Source organism: Lissotriton vulgaris, unplaced genomic scaffold (genome assembly GCF_964263255.1).
Source record: "Lissotriton vulgaris unplaced genomic scaffold, aLisVul1.2 SCAFFOLD_4186, whole genome shotgun sequence".
NCBI lineage: Eukaryota > Metazoa > Chordata > Amphibia > Caudata > Salamandridae > Lissotriton > Lissotriton vulgaris.
The window spans coordinates 103762-121466 of NW_028242033.1; positions in this window are offsets into that span (position 1 = coordinate 103762).

Sequence of the window (17705 nt, forward strand, 5' to 3'; positions counted from 1 at the left end):
AGGCATCCCCACTTGAAGATCGGGTACTGGATGGGTACATCCCCGACAGTACGATCTCGCTAATCTACAAAAAACTGATAAATAATAGGGTTGACCTCCTACATCGTCTCAGAGAGGCCTGGACCAGCAATGGTCTGGAGTTGGACGACGAGGACTGGCAGTCGGCGGTATCCTCGCCGAAGGAGGTTGCAAATCCGGCCCGTCTTCGGTTTGTGCAGCTCAAAATCCTTCACCCGATCTATGTGACTGGTCCTCGCCTGGTTAGCATGGGATATTCCTCGGACGGGATGTGTACGCGTGGGTGCGGCTTCTTGGGCACTTTTCTCCACATACTCTGGGAGTGCCCGGCGGTTGTGCATTTCTGGAATCGAGTGCATTAAGTTATGGAAGAGGTCACAGGCGTTGCGTTGTTGCCTGAAGCTAGGAGATGCTTGTTGAATGTTTGGGAGCCGACTGACTATGATGTGGCGCAGACCCAGTGGGTGACCCTCGGGAACATGATTGCCAAGAGAGATATAGCCCAATTATGGGGATCCCAGAGGCCGCCCACTGCTCTGGCATGGAAGTAAAATATGGACTGGTGCATGTTTAGAGAGAAGACGGTATACGTTGCATGTGGCAGGCCTCGAAAATGGGGGAAAGTCTGGGGCCAGTGAAACTCCTACCGAGGTGAAATATGTACACCTCCCTTTGCACATGTAGTGACTACCCCACCTTCCCCTGAACCGACATTCCTACTGCTGTTTCAGCTAAAATGCCTCCTGACTGCAATTCCCCTCGCTTTCCCCCATCCCGTACTGTTGTTGATCGTATCAAAATTGTATGCTTTCCTCCCTCACAGGACGCTTCACCATTTGAATGATTGTATTGCCTTGTTTCTTTACTGTTTATATTTTAAATTTTAATAAAAAGAAATAATATTTTTTTTAAAACGTGCTTTGAAATGAAAGATGAAGAAACGTACAAATAAAACAATGCTAATGCTCATAAATGAGACGCATTAATAAGAAAATTTTGTTTATTGACAGTCACTGATGAAATAATGTGCTATTAATAAAATGGCCTAGTGTTTCTATTTTCTTTCTATTAGAATGCAGAATGTAAAAAAGTCTGCAAACCTGTGAAAATACTAGAAATGAACTTGACATTTAAACTGATAATACTGGAGATTCTATAGTTTATAAAAAGTTAAAAACTATTTTTGTTACATGAACTTAGAAAATTATATACTCAGAGAAAAATTGTGGTAGTAGAGTATTTTTAACATTATTTTCGTGTGACAGTACTTGGTGAAAGTTCTACTTTATTTCCTATATGAAATGATTTTAGTGCATTCTACTTGATTTTGATTTAGTTTATTTTATTTAAAATTGAGATGCAAATATAAGGTTTTTTTCCAAAAGTGTTCTTTCTTTCAACAACCTCACCCACTTCTTTCATGACAGATCGCAAACATATATGGAAACTTCAAACCCCAACCCACACAAAAAGACTTCCTCGATAGATAGGCCACCACAGTAACCGACACAAACCACAAATTGACCACCCAAAACATCTTCTCCACCCAGGGCACCACCTCCACCATGAAATCCATCCACTCTGGAGCTTCCACAGACCTAAGCTAGCCCCTCTTCAACCTCGGAAACCAAAGGATCGTCCAGTAACTCACCACACTACTCAACACCTCTATCACCACTGCCACATATCCTGATGCCTGGAAACATGCCGTAGTCCGACCACTACTCAAAAAACCGAGCAAACTCAAACGCTACTGCTCAATGTCACTGCTCCAATTCCCAGCTAAGGTACTGGAAAAGAACATCAAAAATAAACTCATGGGGGCGTGGCTTGGGTAGCAAGTATGGCAGGCGCAGCCTGATAGGGCTCTGTCCACCCATGCCAGAATACTACAATTATCCTGCACAGATCCCGCCCTGAGGAGCTGTAAAATACCTTGACCAATGCCCTGATAAACTGGGGCCACAGCACTGGTTTTGTCCCCAGGATCGCGGCGCTGCTGTGGTGTTTTTCGGCCGACGACAATCCGGAGAAAGAGACTCGGGCTGGGCCTTTCCCCAGCGGCCTGGCTGTGTTGCGGCGTGGGGCCTGTATGTCAGAGAGCCGCTGAAGGGGATCGCCGGCTTCCATCAGGTCGTCTCATAAGGTGCCGGTCCTGATCCAAAGCAAGGGCGCCACAGCCCTTCTTCCCCCACTGATTTGGGACTCTGCTTGAGCAATTGGCTGCCTGGTCGGAGGGGCGACTGGGCCGACCCGCGACTGACCCGCGACGCCCGCTGCGGCCTTCGGACTCATTAACTGGGGCTGCGGAGTTTCGGCTGGTGCCCTCAGTGATATCGAGCCCAATCGGATCCGCCTTTGAAGAAGCAGCCATCATTTATGAACCTGCTCGGACGAGCCGAGTGTGAGGCCTCGGAGGACAGCTGAAGGCCTGAACCAGACTGGGGATTGGTGGCCGGTGTGCTGGACCCCCCTCCTGCGGGTGAGTGAGGCGTCTGGGTGCAGGGTCCGGTTGGGGGGGGGTCTGCCCCTGCCTTTTGGGGAGGCGCCGCAGGACATCCAAGAGCCTCCGCTTCGGTGGAGAGCGCAGGAGGTACCCCTCCCCCCTCTTTGCGGGAATCCTTCATGTGGCGCAGTCGGCTCGGGGTGAGGCCTGCATTCACCCGACTGGATTGGACTGAAAGGAGTTGTTCCCTGCAGCTGGCAAAGTCGACCTACAGGGAGGAGAACAGAGTCGCCATAGCGCATTCCACAGGTGGGATTGTCACCATACCTAATTCTGCGCTGCTCATCGCTGCTACAGCTCTCCCCCCTCACCTTCTCTTGCTCGGTGGGCCACGCAGGTGGGTGCTCAGCCTGCCGCCCCTGCGCTGTCGGGTCAATGTTGGGCCTTCAGGAGATAGGTGATCCGGAGCGCAGCCAATGCCCTGGCGAGGATCCAGATTGGGCTGAGGTGGCATGGGAGCGCTGAGTTTTCCAGATTCTACCCACAGCTCTGCGGCCAGGCCTGATCTTGAGAAGATCTGGGAGATGATAGCTGCTTTCCCCCACGTCCCCAGCTTACGGGCCCGTGCCTACCTATCACGTGACGACCAATGTGGGTGCCCTGAGAGACGCGTAGAGTTTCACTGCCATTGACGCTGTTGGGCTAAAGACCTAGGCCGAATCCTCCACGTGCCGCCGCTCCCCCGTGTCCTGGACCCTCAGAGATGGGCAAAGGCGGGGCCAGGGGCGTGGGTGCCAAGCAGGGCACCATTGTCCAATTCACGACTCCCGCTGAGGGGGCCACAGGAGGAGATGGGGGCCCTGCTGCACCCGACAATGCGGATCTCCTGGCAGCAATCAATCATGCAAGGGACACCCTCAATGCTAAGATAGGCGGAGTGGGGTCTGAGGTTTTCTTCCTGCGACGAGATCTCCCCAAGGTAGTGGACCGTATTAATGAAGCTGAAACCCGGGTCTCGACTGTGGAGGACACGGTGTCCACCCTCCAAAAAAAAGTAAACAAGCTCACTGTGGTGTCGCAAGAGCTGGCATCCAGCGTAGAAGTTGCAGAAGGACGCGCAAGGCGCAACAATTTACGCTTTGTGGGCCTGCGGAAGAGATGTGAGGGTGGCTCAATGACCACCTTCATCGCCAAATGGCTCACAGATATTCGGCCAAAAGATCTCCTTTCATCGTCCTTTGTAGTGGAATGGGCCCACCGATCCTTGACACAAAAACCTCCACCAGGTGCGGCCCCTAGGCCGGTCATCCCCAACATCATGAACTATGCTGACCGCGATCTTAAAGTTTGGAAGAACTCACAAAGTCGGCCTCCAGCATGACTCTAACTCCATCATGGTGTTCCCGGATTACACGTGCCTGGTCCAGCAATAGCGCCAATCCTTCACAGCTGCGAAGCGCAGGCTACGCGCGAGCTTGACTTACAATACATGTTGCTATATCCAGCAAAGATGCCTGTGATCTACAACTCCAAATCCTTCGTCTTTGACACCCCTGAGGCCGTTTTTGTGTGCCCTCAACTGAGCTAACTATCCGCCTGTAGTGGACTCGGACTCCTCTCGCAGTTCACACAGTTAATGTCCACGGCGAAATAAATCCAAAAACGGCGCGTCTCTGGATCAAGCTAGAGATCGGCTAGTCTGGAGCGGCCATCTTGATGATCTGGAAGCCAGGTCTACGCCTAAACCCCAAATTGACTTGGGACTAGTCTATTTAGTAACCTTTTCATATTAGTCTCCTTTGGGTGGGTGTGAGGTACGGCCATGGGACTGCGAGGCCACAAACTCATTGTGCCCCTTTTGTTGTGGATGTTTTTGTGGGGTAGGAAGGGATCCTTTGGTGTGGATACGGGGGCCCCCCAGTTGGGGGCTCCTGGGTCACACAGCGCTACAGATACTCCTATTTCTTGGCAGTGTCGGGTGGGGGTGGGAGGGTTTTATGGAAATTTAGTGTTGTTGTGGTTGCAATAATATGTTCTTTTTCGCAGACAGGTCATGCTCTCTGTCTTTATCTTTTTGTATTTGTAATTCCAAGGGGTATTAATGCCAGGTGAGGCTACCCTGGTTGGGGATCTAACCGTAGTATTCTGGAACATCAGGGGTCTTCTCAACAAGGTGAAACGGGGTGCAATCTTGCGCCAAGCAAAAAGATATGGGGCTGATATCCTTCTATTACAAGAAACTCATTTATTAGGCACTAAGACGCTCGGCCTAACTCGATTTGGATTCCATCATATGTATCACGCTGGTTTCACTCCGGGATCCAGAGGGGTGGCTATTCTCATCTATTGCAGAGTCCAATTTCAATACATTACATATCAGGCGGATTTGGGAGGCCGGTTTCTCACATGCACACTGTCCGGGGAGCGGGTCACTATAGACTGTATATATGCGCCCCCTCCTCTAGGGACTGTATTTATTGACAAACAAGTGGCAACATGGGGCGAGGTACACGAGAACCTGACCCTACTGGGAGGTGACTGGAATAACACCATGGGACCACTGGACCGTCAGCACAGCCCAGACAGTACACATTTACAGAATCAAACTAAGCTGCATACCTTAGTCAATACCTTGGGATGGGCTGACATATGGCGCAAATATCATCCCATCGAACTGAATTTTACCCATCTTTCCGCGGTGCATAGATCACAATCGCGGCAGGACTATTTCTTTGCCCCACAGATGCATGTTCACAGGTTCTCTGGTGTAGCCCAACTGCCCTGTGGCCTTTCCGATCACTCTCCGCTTAGTCCACACCCTCTTCGGTAAACCTCCCTTCCGGTGGTGGAGTTCACTGTGGCACAACAGGATATTCAGCAACATCTCATGGGCGTAGCGAAAGAGATATGTGAGGCGTCACAGCACCAAATTTATCAATGGGGCGATAAGTCCAGTAGGATGCTCCATAGATGCGTCCCCGGCGGTTGTGCCTGCCATTCGCGGTACCAACGGGTCCCTCCACATGACACCACAGGGAGTTGCTACTAAATTTGCTAGCCACTTTACTACCCTTTATACCAAGCGCAAACAAATTTTGCCGGAAGTGATCGCTGAATTCCTGGTAGATATTCCTTCCCATCGTCTCCCCGATCATCTCCGTGAACAACTGGACACTCCTATTACAACGGAGAAACTCACTGGGGGCCTCAATGCCCTCCATCCTGGCCACGCTCTCAGACCTAACGGGTCCCCAATGGAATTCCTTAGGCCGAACATACACACGTTGGGGCCCCATCTATTGGCGACTATTCAGGAGGCTGTAGAGTCTGCCATTCTGCCAAGGGACAGGCGCCACGCAGAAATTGTGCTCTTTAACAAGCCTGGCCAACCCCTGGAGGACCCTTCCTTGTATCACCCCATCTCCCTTATAAATTTCGAACCAAAGCTATTGGGGGAGGTGTTAGCTGATCGTCTGAGGAGTTTCATCGCTGAAGTGATACACCCGGACCAGTCGGGATTTATGCTACACAGGGTTACTCCGCATAATATCTGATGGGTGCACAATGCCATGGCAGCAGCTCAGACGCTTGGCCTTGCTTCTTGCCGACATAGATAAGGCGTTGGACCCCCTGAGGTGGGTGTATTTATTCCAGCTCCTTGAGGCAATAAACTTGGGGCCTTGCTTCTAGGCCTACGTGCGAATATTGTACACGGACTGGCGGCGTCGTTCCGGGTTGCGGGACACCATTCACAGGCTTTTTCTATCCAGCAGGGCACTAGACAGGGTTGCCCCCGTCCCAGTTATTGTTTGCTAATGCAATAGAGCCCTTGGCGGCGTGGGTTCGGAGTGGCCCAGTCCTTTGAGGGTTCGACTGGTCCCAGTCTCGCTTGGACTGTATTGCTTTATATGCGGCCAATGTCCTCTTTTTCCATGACCGATCCCTGGAATTCGGGACCACGTATATTAGAAATCCTCCGGGTTTTGGGGGAACTTTGAGCCTCCATGCTAACCCCGCCAAATCTATTTTATTCCCGGTGTGCGGGCATCAGAGACGCAACGCCTGGACATCGCAGCTTTCCCAGGCGATGGAGGGCTTCAAATATCTTAGTATATATATTTCCCCATGTCCGAAAGTCTCCTGAGCATGCAATATCCTTCCGCTACTGGCTAGCCTTAACAGCGAAATCACCATGTGGTCCTCCCTCCCTCTCTCCTTATACGAGCACTCAGCCATTTTTAAAATGGTGTCGCTGCCCCGTATTCTGTATCGCCTCTAGAATTACCCATATCCCATTTCGCACTCATGGTTTGCACAAGTAGCAGCCATACAAAATAAATTCATGTGGAACGGTGGGGCGATCAGAGTGGTGCTCCGTACATGTACACAATCCACATATTGCGGCAGGATCGCCACAGCAGATGTTTATGCCTAATAGGTGGTACAAAAGGGGTTGGTGATGGACGGAGCATCTGAATCAATCAAACACTCACACCCAGTCAAAAGATCTGGGTTTAATCTATCACCGTTCTTTAGCCGACTCTGCCACCCCAGTTCAGACGCACAAGTTACTACTTGTGTAACGATATATCTGTAAGAGACATTAGTTAGTGATAGATTCCTTACCTTAGAATATCCCCAGGCGTCAGACTGGATCCGGAAACTTTTGCGTAGCAGTACCCTTACGCGTCGGTAGGCGTCGTCTGCAGCTCCGCGTCCGGCGGCGTGGGCGCCATGATGACGTCGTCGGAGTACTTAGACGCCGCCTCCGCGTGCTGACGTCAGTTCTTAGACACAGCTTTTCCGCGCCAGAAGCACAGAGCCATGCCAAAAACCAACACTGGTGCCATGAAACTAGGGCCCTGAAAGAGGATGACCTTAACCCTAGATATCGGTTCGCAGAACAGGGAGGATGGGTGGGTCGGTAAGGAATCTATCACTAACTAATGTCTCTTACAGATATATCGTTACACAAGAAGTAACTTGATTATTATTATTATTAATTTTTCTTGCATTTATAGGGCGCACAGCTACCCAACAAAGGGTTTCCCGGCGCAGTAGATCCAATTGTTAATATGGCTTCAGAATACTAGATATTAAACAGCCACGTTTTTAAGGCCTTTCTGAATTTAATGTAGCTCAGCTCAGACTGCAGTGTATGTGGCATTGAATTCCAAAGTGAAGGTACAAGGAATGAGAAGGACTTGCCACCCATGCGTGACAGCTTGATCTTTGGACTTTCAAAGTGGTTGGCTGTGGAAGACCGGAGGATCCTGGAGGGACGATAGGGGCGCACCAGGTTTTGCAGATATTTTGGAGCGGTATTGGTGGCAATCCTGTGCATAAAGCATAGAGATTTAAACTTGACTCGGTTTTCAATTTTTAACCAATGTAGCTTCCTGATATATTTAGTAGTTGGAGTGGAGATGGGAATTTTCCATAGTAGTCTCGCTGCTGCATTTTGTACTGTCTGTAGCCTGCGGACAGTGGCTTTATTTGCCCCCAGGTACAGAACGTTGCCATAGTCTAGCCTCGATGTTATTAGAGCATTGACAACAGTTTTCTTGGTGTTTTCAGGCAGCATCCAACAGATTTTTTTTAGCCATTTTAATATGGCGAAACAGGTAGCCAAGGTTTTTACCGCTTGCTGATGCAAATTGAGCGAGTCATCAATGATGACGCCCAAATTGCGAGCGTGCGTGACAGGGGTAGGGGGGGTGCCCATTTCAGATGGCCAATGTTGGGGTCCCCAGAGTTCTTTATTTTTTCCCAGCACGATGAGCTCGGTTTTTTCGCCGTTGAGTTTTAAGAAGTTTTTATGCATCCAATCAGCGATTTTACTGAGTCCGAGTTGTAGAGAAGAGGAGTTGTCGGAGTCTGCAGCTGATAAAGAAAAGAGCAGCTGAGAATCATCAGCGTAAGAAAACATTAGGAGTCCTGTTTCCTCCACAATTTTGGCAAGGGGACTCATATAAACGTCGAAGAGAAACTGGCTGAGAATAGAGCCTTGTGGTACTCCGTGTTTGAATGTCATAGTGTCAGAACATGCGGTTTGTGAGAAGACTTGGAACGTGCGATTTTTCAGTAGTGACTTGATCCAGTTGAGAGCCGCACCACGGATGCCTATGGAGTGGAGTGTCTGGGCGAGGACCGCATGCGACACGGTGTCGAATGCCGCGCTGAGGTCGTGCAGCACAAGTGCCACTGTTTCGCCCTGATCCACCATACGACGGATATTTTCGGTTACGCCCAGCAAGGTAGTCTCTGTGGAGAAGCCTGCGCGGAATCCCGACTGATGGGAAGGTAACAGGTCGTTAATGGTAATAAAATCAGTAAGGCAACGGTGTACGTGCTTCTCTAGTATCTTTGCAAAGGTGGGCAGCAAGGAGATAGGGCGGAAGTTAGCTGGCAGCTTGGGGTCTGCGCCGGCTTTCTTTAAAAGCGGATGGATCATTGCATGCTTCCTTCCATTCACTGGGTACAGATTCTTCCAATAGCTTTAAGACTGAGCATGGCAGTGGGTCTTTTGGTGAGCCTGATTTAATTGTGTTGAGCAACCTTAGAACCATGTCAGGGTTCAGTAAGGGCCATTCATCAAGTGTGGCAAGAGATGCATCGGACAGGTTGGAGCAGTCAGGAATACTTGTATCATTGTCTGGAATAAATGATGCACAGTTGGATGTAGCTTCAGAGGCTGAATGGTGTTTGTTAGAAGCTTGATTAATGTCTTGGTGAATTTTGTCAACTTTATTATTAAAGAAAGCGGCTAAGAGGTCGCATTGTATTTTATTAGGTTCAGGCGGAGGTTGTAACGTATTAGAACCAGCAATCTCTTTTACTAATTTAAAAAGTGTTTTGGAGTGGTCTAAGGCATTCGTGATTTTAGTGCAGATAAATTCTGCTTTAGCTTTGCCACACAGCTTTTGGTAGTTTATTAACTGAGTTTTATATTTTTTCTTGTCTGCTGGTGAGTAATTCCTTCTCCATTGTCGTTCAAAATTTTTACATCTGGTCTTTTCGTTTTTTAAAGTTTCATTGAACCAGGGGGCAGGGCAGCGGTGGGTATTTTGTTTTAGCTTTGTTTTAGGTAGGGTGGAGTCAATGGCTGCCAAGAGCCAATTTTGAACTGTAGAGGAAAGCTGCTGGACTGTTGTCTTGGTGCAAGGGCTACGCTCTTCCAGGAGAGAATTAAGACTTTCCGTGTCAAGTTGTTTCCATTTCCTTATGTACTGAGTAGGTATAGGTGTATTGTCTTTATTTGTTAAATCAACCTGAAGGGTGATTTTGCATCTGAAAGACACACATTAGTGATAGATTCCTTACCTTAGAATAGATACCCCAGCAATACCAACCCCGTGGTGGTGGGTCTGCGAACCAATAATCACACCAGAAAGTCCTGGAGGACGGAACGGTCAAAGAAGCCATCCCTCCTTACTTGACTGTCCAGGCAATAATGCCGTGCAAACGTGTGCAGTGAGGCCCACGGTGATAGATTGCCCAATGTGGAAGGCCGTGACTACCGGATGGACTGAAAGGAAAGGAGGTTTACAGGATAGAGCCTGGAGCTCACTCACTCTCCTGGCAGAGGTGATGGCTACCAGGAAGGCAGTCTTCAAAGTGAGAAGGCGAAGAGGACAGTTGTGAAGTGGCTCAAAGGGAGCGCACATCAGAAACGTAAGAACCAGGTTCAAGTCCCACTGAGGCATCACGAAGGGAACAGGAGGGAACGTATGTGTGATGCCTTTCAGGAATCGATTAACGATAGGGGACTTGAACAAATAAGGTTGATCAGGTAGCCTCAGAATGGCTGAAAGAGCAGAAAGGTAGCCCTTGATAGTGCCCAGAGCAGAGCCCTGCTGGCCAAGAGAAAGAAGAAAGAGGAGAACCTCAGAAAGAGGGGCATTAAGGGGATCCACAGCCTTTGCTGTGTCAATGCCACAAATCTGTTCCACCTGCAGGCGTATACCGACTTTGTGGAGGGACGCCTGGATGCCAGAATGATGTTGCCAACTTCAGGAGGCAAGTCAAATGGCCTCAACTGTCGCCGCTCAATCTCCAAGCATGGAGGTGGAGACTGGACAGGTTCGGGTGGAGGACCGTCCCCTGCTGCTGCGACAAGGTCCTCCTGAAGAGGCAGACGAACCGGGGAATCGACTGACATACTGAGTAGCTCGGGATACCAGTACCTTCGTGCCCAGTCCAGAGCCACAAGGATGAATTGTGCCGGATCTTCTTCAGCACTCTGGGCAGAAGTGGTATAGGCGGAAAGGCCTACAACAGACCGCAGCTCCACTCGCGACGAAAAGCGTCTCCGAGCGAGTGCTGCCTTGGAAATTCCAACGCGCAGAACTGATGACATTGCACGTTCTCTTCGGTGGCGAATAGATCTAACCAAGGCTCTCCCCACTTCAGAAAGAGACCTTGCGCCACGTCCGAGTTCAGACGCCATTTGTGATCCATCATGCACCGGCGGCTGAGTTCGTCCGCCCTGGCGTTCAGAGAACCGGCCAGGTGTTGAACCACCAGAGTCACGCCCTGATGTTCCAGCCATTGCCAGAGGCACAGAGCCTCCTGGCAGAGGGTCCACGACCCCACCCCGCCTTGTTTGTTGCAGTACCACATGGTGGTGGTGTTGTCCGTGAACACCTGCACAACACTCCCTCGGACAGAGGGGAGGAATGCCTTCAGTGCTAGAAGAATCGCCCGCAGCTCCAAAAGGTTGATAAGGAGCCGGGACTCCGCCGGAGACCAGAGGCCTCTGATCTCCGCCTCTCCCATGTGGCCTCCCCAGACCTGGAGGGACGCGTCCGTCACAACTACGTGCTCCGGTTGGGGAAGGGAGAGGGATCTGCCGCTGACCCAATCGCGGTCCATGAGCCACCACTGCAGCTGTCTCGCAGTGCCCTCCGAGATCAGGACATGGTCGGACAGGTTGCCCTGATGCTGGGCCCACTGAAACTTCAGGTCCCACTGCAGAGCCCGCATCCGCCACCGGGCGGGATGCACCAGAAGGATGCAGGAGGCCATCAGCCCCAGAAGCTGCAGCGTCAACCTGACCGAAACTCGGGATAAAGGCTGGAAGATTGGAATCAGAGCCTGTATATCCTGAACTGCTGTTCGGGTGGGTAAACCCGAAACTGCGCCGAGAACCGCTCCGATGAAAAGGAGCTTCTGAGAGGGACACAGGTGTGACTTCGGCACATTGATGGAGAACCCCAGCTGGTGCAAGAGGTCTGCCGAAGTCTGAAGGTGGTGGACGACTGTCTGGGGCGAGCCCGCCTTCAACAACCAGTCGTCGAGGTAGGGGAAGACTGAGACCCCTAACCGGCGCAGATGAGCTGCGACCACCGCCATCACCTTCGTGAACACCCGTGGGGCGCTCGTAAGGCCGAAGGGGAGCACGGTAAACTGAAAGTGCTCGTGGCCTACCGTGAACCGCAGGTAACGCCGGTGGGCCGGCAGGACGGGGATGTGGAAATACGTGTCCTGCAAGTCCAACGCTACCATCCAGTCTCCTGGGTCCAGGGCAGCTAAGACCTGAGCCAGAGTCAGCATCTTGAACTTCTCCTTCCGGAGGAAGTCGTTGACGTTCCTCAGGTCCAAGATAGAGCGTAGGCCCCCTTTGCCCTTCTTGGGTACCAGAAAGTAGTGGGAGTAGCAACCACGTCCTACTTCCGGACCAGGAACGCGCTCGATGGCCCCCTTGGCCAAGAGGGCCGAAACTTACTCCTGCAGAAGCCACAAGTGATCCCCCGATAAGCGGTGGTGTTGCGGTGGCATGGCTTGAGGAGTCGTCTCGAAGGGGAGGGAGTAGCCCCTTCGGACGATTTGCAGCATCCACCTGTCCGACGTGATAGTGCGGCAGTGGGAGTGGTGATGGCGAACCCTGCCACCCACTGGCGTCACATGGGCCTGAAAACACGGACTTGGAGGGTTTAGAGGCGGATGATGCGGGGGAAGGTGTGGACTGACCTTGCCTTTGTCCCTGTTAGACCTGACATCATTGGCTTGAGTCTCTCCTCCATTTTTTCTGTTTGCCTCCACTGTTTTACGATGTTTGCTGGTATACTGCTTTGGGCACTGTGCCACTGCTGATCAGTGCCGCAGTGCAAGTGCTCCCTATGTTAAATTAAGGTATTGATTGAATTCCATGTTTGGCTTATTTGGTTTACTGTCAGTCCCTAGTCTAGTGCACCAGGAGTGCCAGGGCTTGTAAATACAAATGCTGCTCGTGGGCTTGCAGCACACGTTGTGCCACCCACAAGAGCGGCCTAGTAAAAGTATGTCTGAGGGTCTGCCATTGCCAGACCCACGTGCGGTCTAGTACTGTCACGCTGACTGCGCAAGTACACCTACTTGCCAGTCCTTAAACCTTCCCTTAACTTCATGTTAGTCACCCCTATGGTAGGCCCACGGGCAGGGTGCATTGTAAGTATAAGGTAGGACAAGCCTGACCAAGTTGGCATGTCCTAATAGTGAATTACAGCCATATTCGTTTTTCACTATTGCGAGGTAACCTGCTCTCCATTAGTTAAAATGGGCTGCCGGGATTATTAATGCTATAATCCTAGCTGGCTCGGGGAGCATGGTGCAATGTCGAGTTTGGTATCCCTGAACTCGGGTTTAATAACGCATCCGTTTGTGTGGATGGTTTTTGGACTCTGGGTTTGAAAATAGCACTTTTAGAAAGTGGCTATTTTCTTGTCTAACTATTTCTGGTCTCTGCTGGTTTGGTGTATGTGTGACAGGACCTGGGTGGCTCCAGAGGTCTGAATGAGTCAGTGTGGGATGAGTGGGACATTGGCGTTGAGAGTAGGGGGAGAGTAGTTGCTGATAGCCTGCCCTGCCTGATACAATGCTGGCTCCACCTCCTGCCAGGCGACTGATGGCTCTGTGCCTGCCATGGACGATCCTAGCCCCACCTCCTACCAGGAGGCCGATAGCTCTGCTCCTGCCAGTGACAATGCTGGCTCCACCTCCTGCTGGGTGTCTGAGGACCCAGCCATGCTCAGTGAATAGGCCAGGTGCCTCTGCCGGGCTCCACCCACAACAGACCCAGGATGTTGGGAAATTCCCCTGCATGGAGAAAGGGATCAAAGCCAAAAAGGGGTATAAGAGAAGGACCCCTGAACCAAGAATTGAGATCACTTCTGACAAGGAAACCTGAACCAAGGACAAGAAGCCTGCTGATCCAAGGACTTGCCTACCCCTTCTGCCAGTGTGCTGTTTGCTGGGGGGAATCCTGCAGTGCTTCTTTATTTTTGCCAAGGAACCAGGAGAGAGGAACTGTGTGTGTACTCTCACGCTTTGCTAAGAAAATCTCCAAGGACTGGAAGAGTGCCAGTCTCCTGTTGAAGTCACACGGCTAAAGGACTTCATCTGCTACAAGTGCTATTTGCTGGAACCTGTGAATCCAGCACCTCTGAAAGAAACCAGCCTACTCGACGCCGACGGACGTCGCCGAATCCAGCTCGACATCGTGAGTAACGGCTCAAGTGTCCCGCTTCCTCGACGCCGGCCGCCGGGCCTGATCGACGCCAGCAGCAACGCCAGTGAGTAGTGAGTTCGGCTCCAGCTCCAAGGGACCTCGTGTCTGCACCGCTGCTGATCGCATCGACTCTGTGCCCTCTCGACGCCGTGAGCGCTGCTCACTCTTGCAACAGCATCATCGACATCGACGACTACTGAGGCCTGATCGACACCGAAGACGCGACCCCGGATTGCTCGACGCCGCTGATCATCGTGTGCTTCATTTTCCTAAGGTACTGTGTTGTTGGGGGTCCGTGTGACTCCAGGCTCGACGTAGCGCTCCTTGCGGTCGACGTCGAACCTGTTGGATTAACTTTGCCTCGACATCGTGTGACTCCCGTGTGGGTTACATTGTTGCCAAGAACTGTGTTTCCAAGAAGAAGAGTTGCTTTTGATACTAAAGACTTTGTGCCAAGAAGAAACTACACTTGAACTATTATTTTTCCTTCCAAGAGTATTTATTGAGATTGTGGTATATTTTTGTTGTTATTTGGTCTTGTGCTAAGCCTTATATAAAAATACTTATTTTTATAATAATACTACTGTGTCGTGTCCATTTGTAGTGTATTCACTTTATTACTGTATGTGGTCATAAATGCTTAACACACAGCCTCTGAGATAAGCCTGTCTGCTCTGCCAAGCTACCAAGGGGGTGAGCAGGGGTTATCAAAAGGTGCGATCCCCTTGCCCTGACTAGAAAAGGTGTGTCCCTATTTGTCAGAAGTGCATACCTCTGCCAACTAGAGACAGCCGGTTCTAACAGTCCCCGACCGCCTCCACAGCGGTTCCCACGGCCGCCACCGCGCTGGATGTTAGTCTGCGGCGAGTGGCTGGCGGCACGTGTGGGGATGCCCCTTCCTTGGCCACGAAAGGAGCGAAAAGCAGCCGTTTGCTGGCGCGGGGCCGAGAGGCCCAAGGACTTGGCCGTAGCCCTGGAGTCCTTAAAGCGCGTGGTCTGCCTTGTCGCCAAAAAGGCGACGGCCATCGAACGGCATATCCATGAGAGTGTTCTGGACATCTGCCGAAAAGTTGGCGGACCTCAGCCAGGCGTGGCGTCTCACTGCCACCGTCGTTGCCATTGCTCTGCCCAGCGAGTCGGTGGTATCCAGCCCACACCGGATATAATACCTGGCTGCATCTCGGCCCTCCACAAGGGCTTGGCCGAGTTTGGCCCGTACCTCCAACGGGCATTCTGGCAGCACTTCCGCCGCCGTCTCCCACAGAGAGTGGGTGTAGCGGCCCAAGAGGCATGTGGTGTTGGAAGACCGCAGTCCCAAACTAGGGAGGAGAATATTTTCTTGCCATAATCCTCATACCTCTTGGATTCCCTGTCCGGCGGAGCCGACGGGAATGCGGTCTGGGAATTGGAGGCCTGGATGACCAGACTCTCGGGGGTGGATTGGGTGGACAGGAAACATGGGTCGCCCGGGGCCGGGCGGTGGCGCCTGGCCACGTTCCTATCTACGGGCGAACCCGTAGCGGGCCTGGACCAGGTGCCCAAAAGAACGTCGGTCAAGGCTTCAATAAACGGCAGCAGAGGCTCAGTCAAGCTTGACTGCGGTTTAAGGACCTCTGTGAATAGGTTAGTCCTCACGGCCGGACGGGGAGCTCAAGGCCCAAGGCCTTGGCAGCCCTCGTCAACACCACGCTATAGGTTGCCCCCTCCTCCGTAGCCACGGTAGGAGGTGAGACAAAGCCAGTGTCTGGGGACGTGTCCAGACCACTGGCATCCCCAAGGTCTCCTGCCCAGTCCTCTTGAGACAAACTCCCTGGCCAGAGGGTCTTCAGACCCCTCCCAATCCTCCTCATCACCCATCTCCTGATACTCAGGGCCGTTAATCAATGGGGCCGGTTCATAGAAGTGGAAATCTCCCAACGGCGTCGGATGCGGCGCCCAGCGGCGCCGCTCCGACGCCGGAGCAAAGGAGGAACAGTCCAGCCAACTTATGGCAGCCAAAAGCGGTACAAAAGGGGTTGCAACCCGTTTTGTACCGCTCTTGGCCGCCGTAAGTGTGGCAGGGTATGCTCAGACGTGAGTCCCTTGCTCACTTTTCCACTAGATTCAAGCAAGCCGGGCTAAAGACGGCTGGAATGCCAGAAACCGGTCCTCGAAGCTTGTTTACGGTCCAGGGAAGACATGGCTTGGCAGTTCGGGCTGGACTGTTCCCATGAGCCACAGGGTCAGACTGATTTGCATATAGCCTTGTCTGAACTGGGGTGGCAGAGTGGGCTAAAGAACGTTAATGGATTAAACCCAGATCTTTTGACTGGGTGTGAGTGTTTGATTGACTCAGATGCTCCGTCCATCACCACCCCCTTTTGTACCGCTTTTATGCCTAATATGTAGCATCCCATATTCTGGTAATAAACGAATGGTGGTGTAGCTCCCCCACGGATCCAGCATATTCGGTGGAACATGCTGCTATGGATCAGGTCCCGCTCCTCCACCTATTATACAGCTCGGTTCATCTCGATCATCTGCCACCGGCCGGCAGAGTGGTGATACAACTCTGGCGGGCGAAGACCCGACAGATGGGCTGGCAGGGGATACTTACTCAAATGTCTCCCTTATGGCAGGGCGCATACCTCCGAACCGTGCCGACAATAAAAGGGTTTAGAGGGTGAAATCGTGTCGGGATTTTGACCCTCGGCGATGTAACGGGGGGGGGCACCACAATTAAATATTTTCAACAACTACAGAATGATTTTGTTTACACAAATCACAATTCTATAAGTTCCAACTCCGACAAGCTCTTCTACCCCAGATCCACACATTAGAATCCCTCCTTGAGTTTCAACTCTTAGAGGGCCGATTGCTTACAGGAGACCTAGGACCCCACAAGATCAAACAGGTGTATCAGACACTAACAACCCATACACCCACCACACTGAACAAGACACTGCTTGCATGGCAAGCAGATATACCTGAAATCACCAATGATGATTGGGCCGAAGCCATCGCCAGCCCTAGGGGTGCGGCGGTGTCCATGCATTTTCGGCTCATCCCATTTAAGTACATACATTGTGCATATTACACTAGGGTACATCTATGGCAGATGAGCATTATTCAGTCTCCCATGTGCCTGAGGTGTGATAGGGAAGAGGGGTCATTTTTACACACTGTTTGGAACTGGTGCCGAATTCGTTCATGTCTCCATCAGGTGCTGTCATGGTATCTCCCGGTCGACCCTTGCCTTTTCTTATTACATTCCACAGAGGACATTGGGGGGAATAGGTATAAGCAGCACCTCTTGATTTTAGCACTCACAGTGGCCAAGAGGGATATAGCGCAAATGTGGAAGGCAACATCGCTCCTGACCTTGGGCAAATGGAAAACTGAACTAGATAAATGTATGGGGGCTGAGATTGCTGTTTTAGAGGCCAGAGGATGCCCTGCTAAACATTGCAAAATCTGGACTCGATGGGCAGACTATCGTGGTATCGACCTTCCCCCTTGCCCGAGTCGGACCCCTGAGACTGAAACACTTTGCTTTTATGTGCTGGTATATCCCCACTGAAAGTTCAAAAATATGTTAATGTATATGTTTAATGTGGCACACTATGACAAATACACTGCTTGTACGAATAAGGAGACCGGAACCTGTCTGTAGGTTTCCATTTATGTCACCTACATGTTCGGTGGGTGTTAAATATTAGAAATATGGTTATTGACACAAGCTAAAAGTACATTTCTCTAGCCATGGTGAGGCTG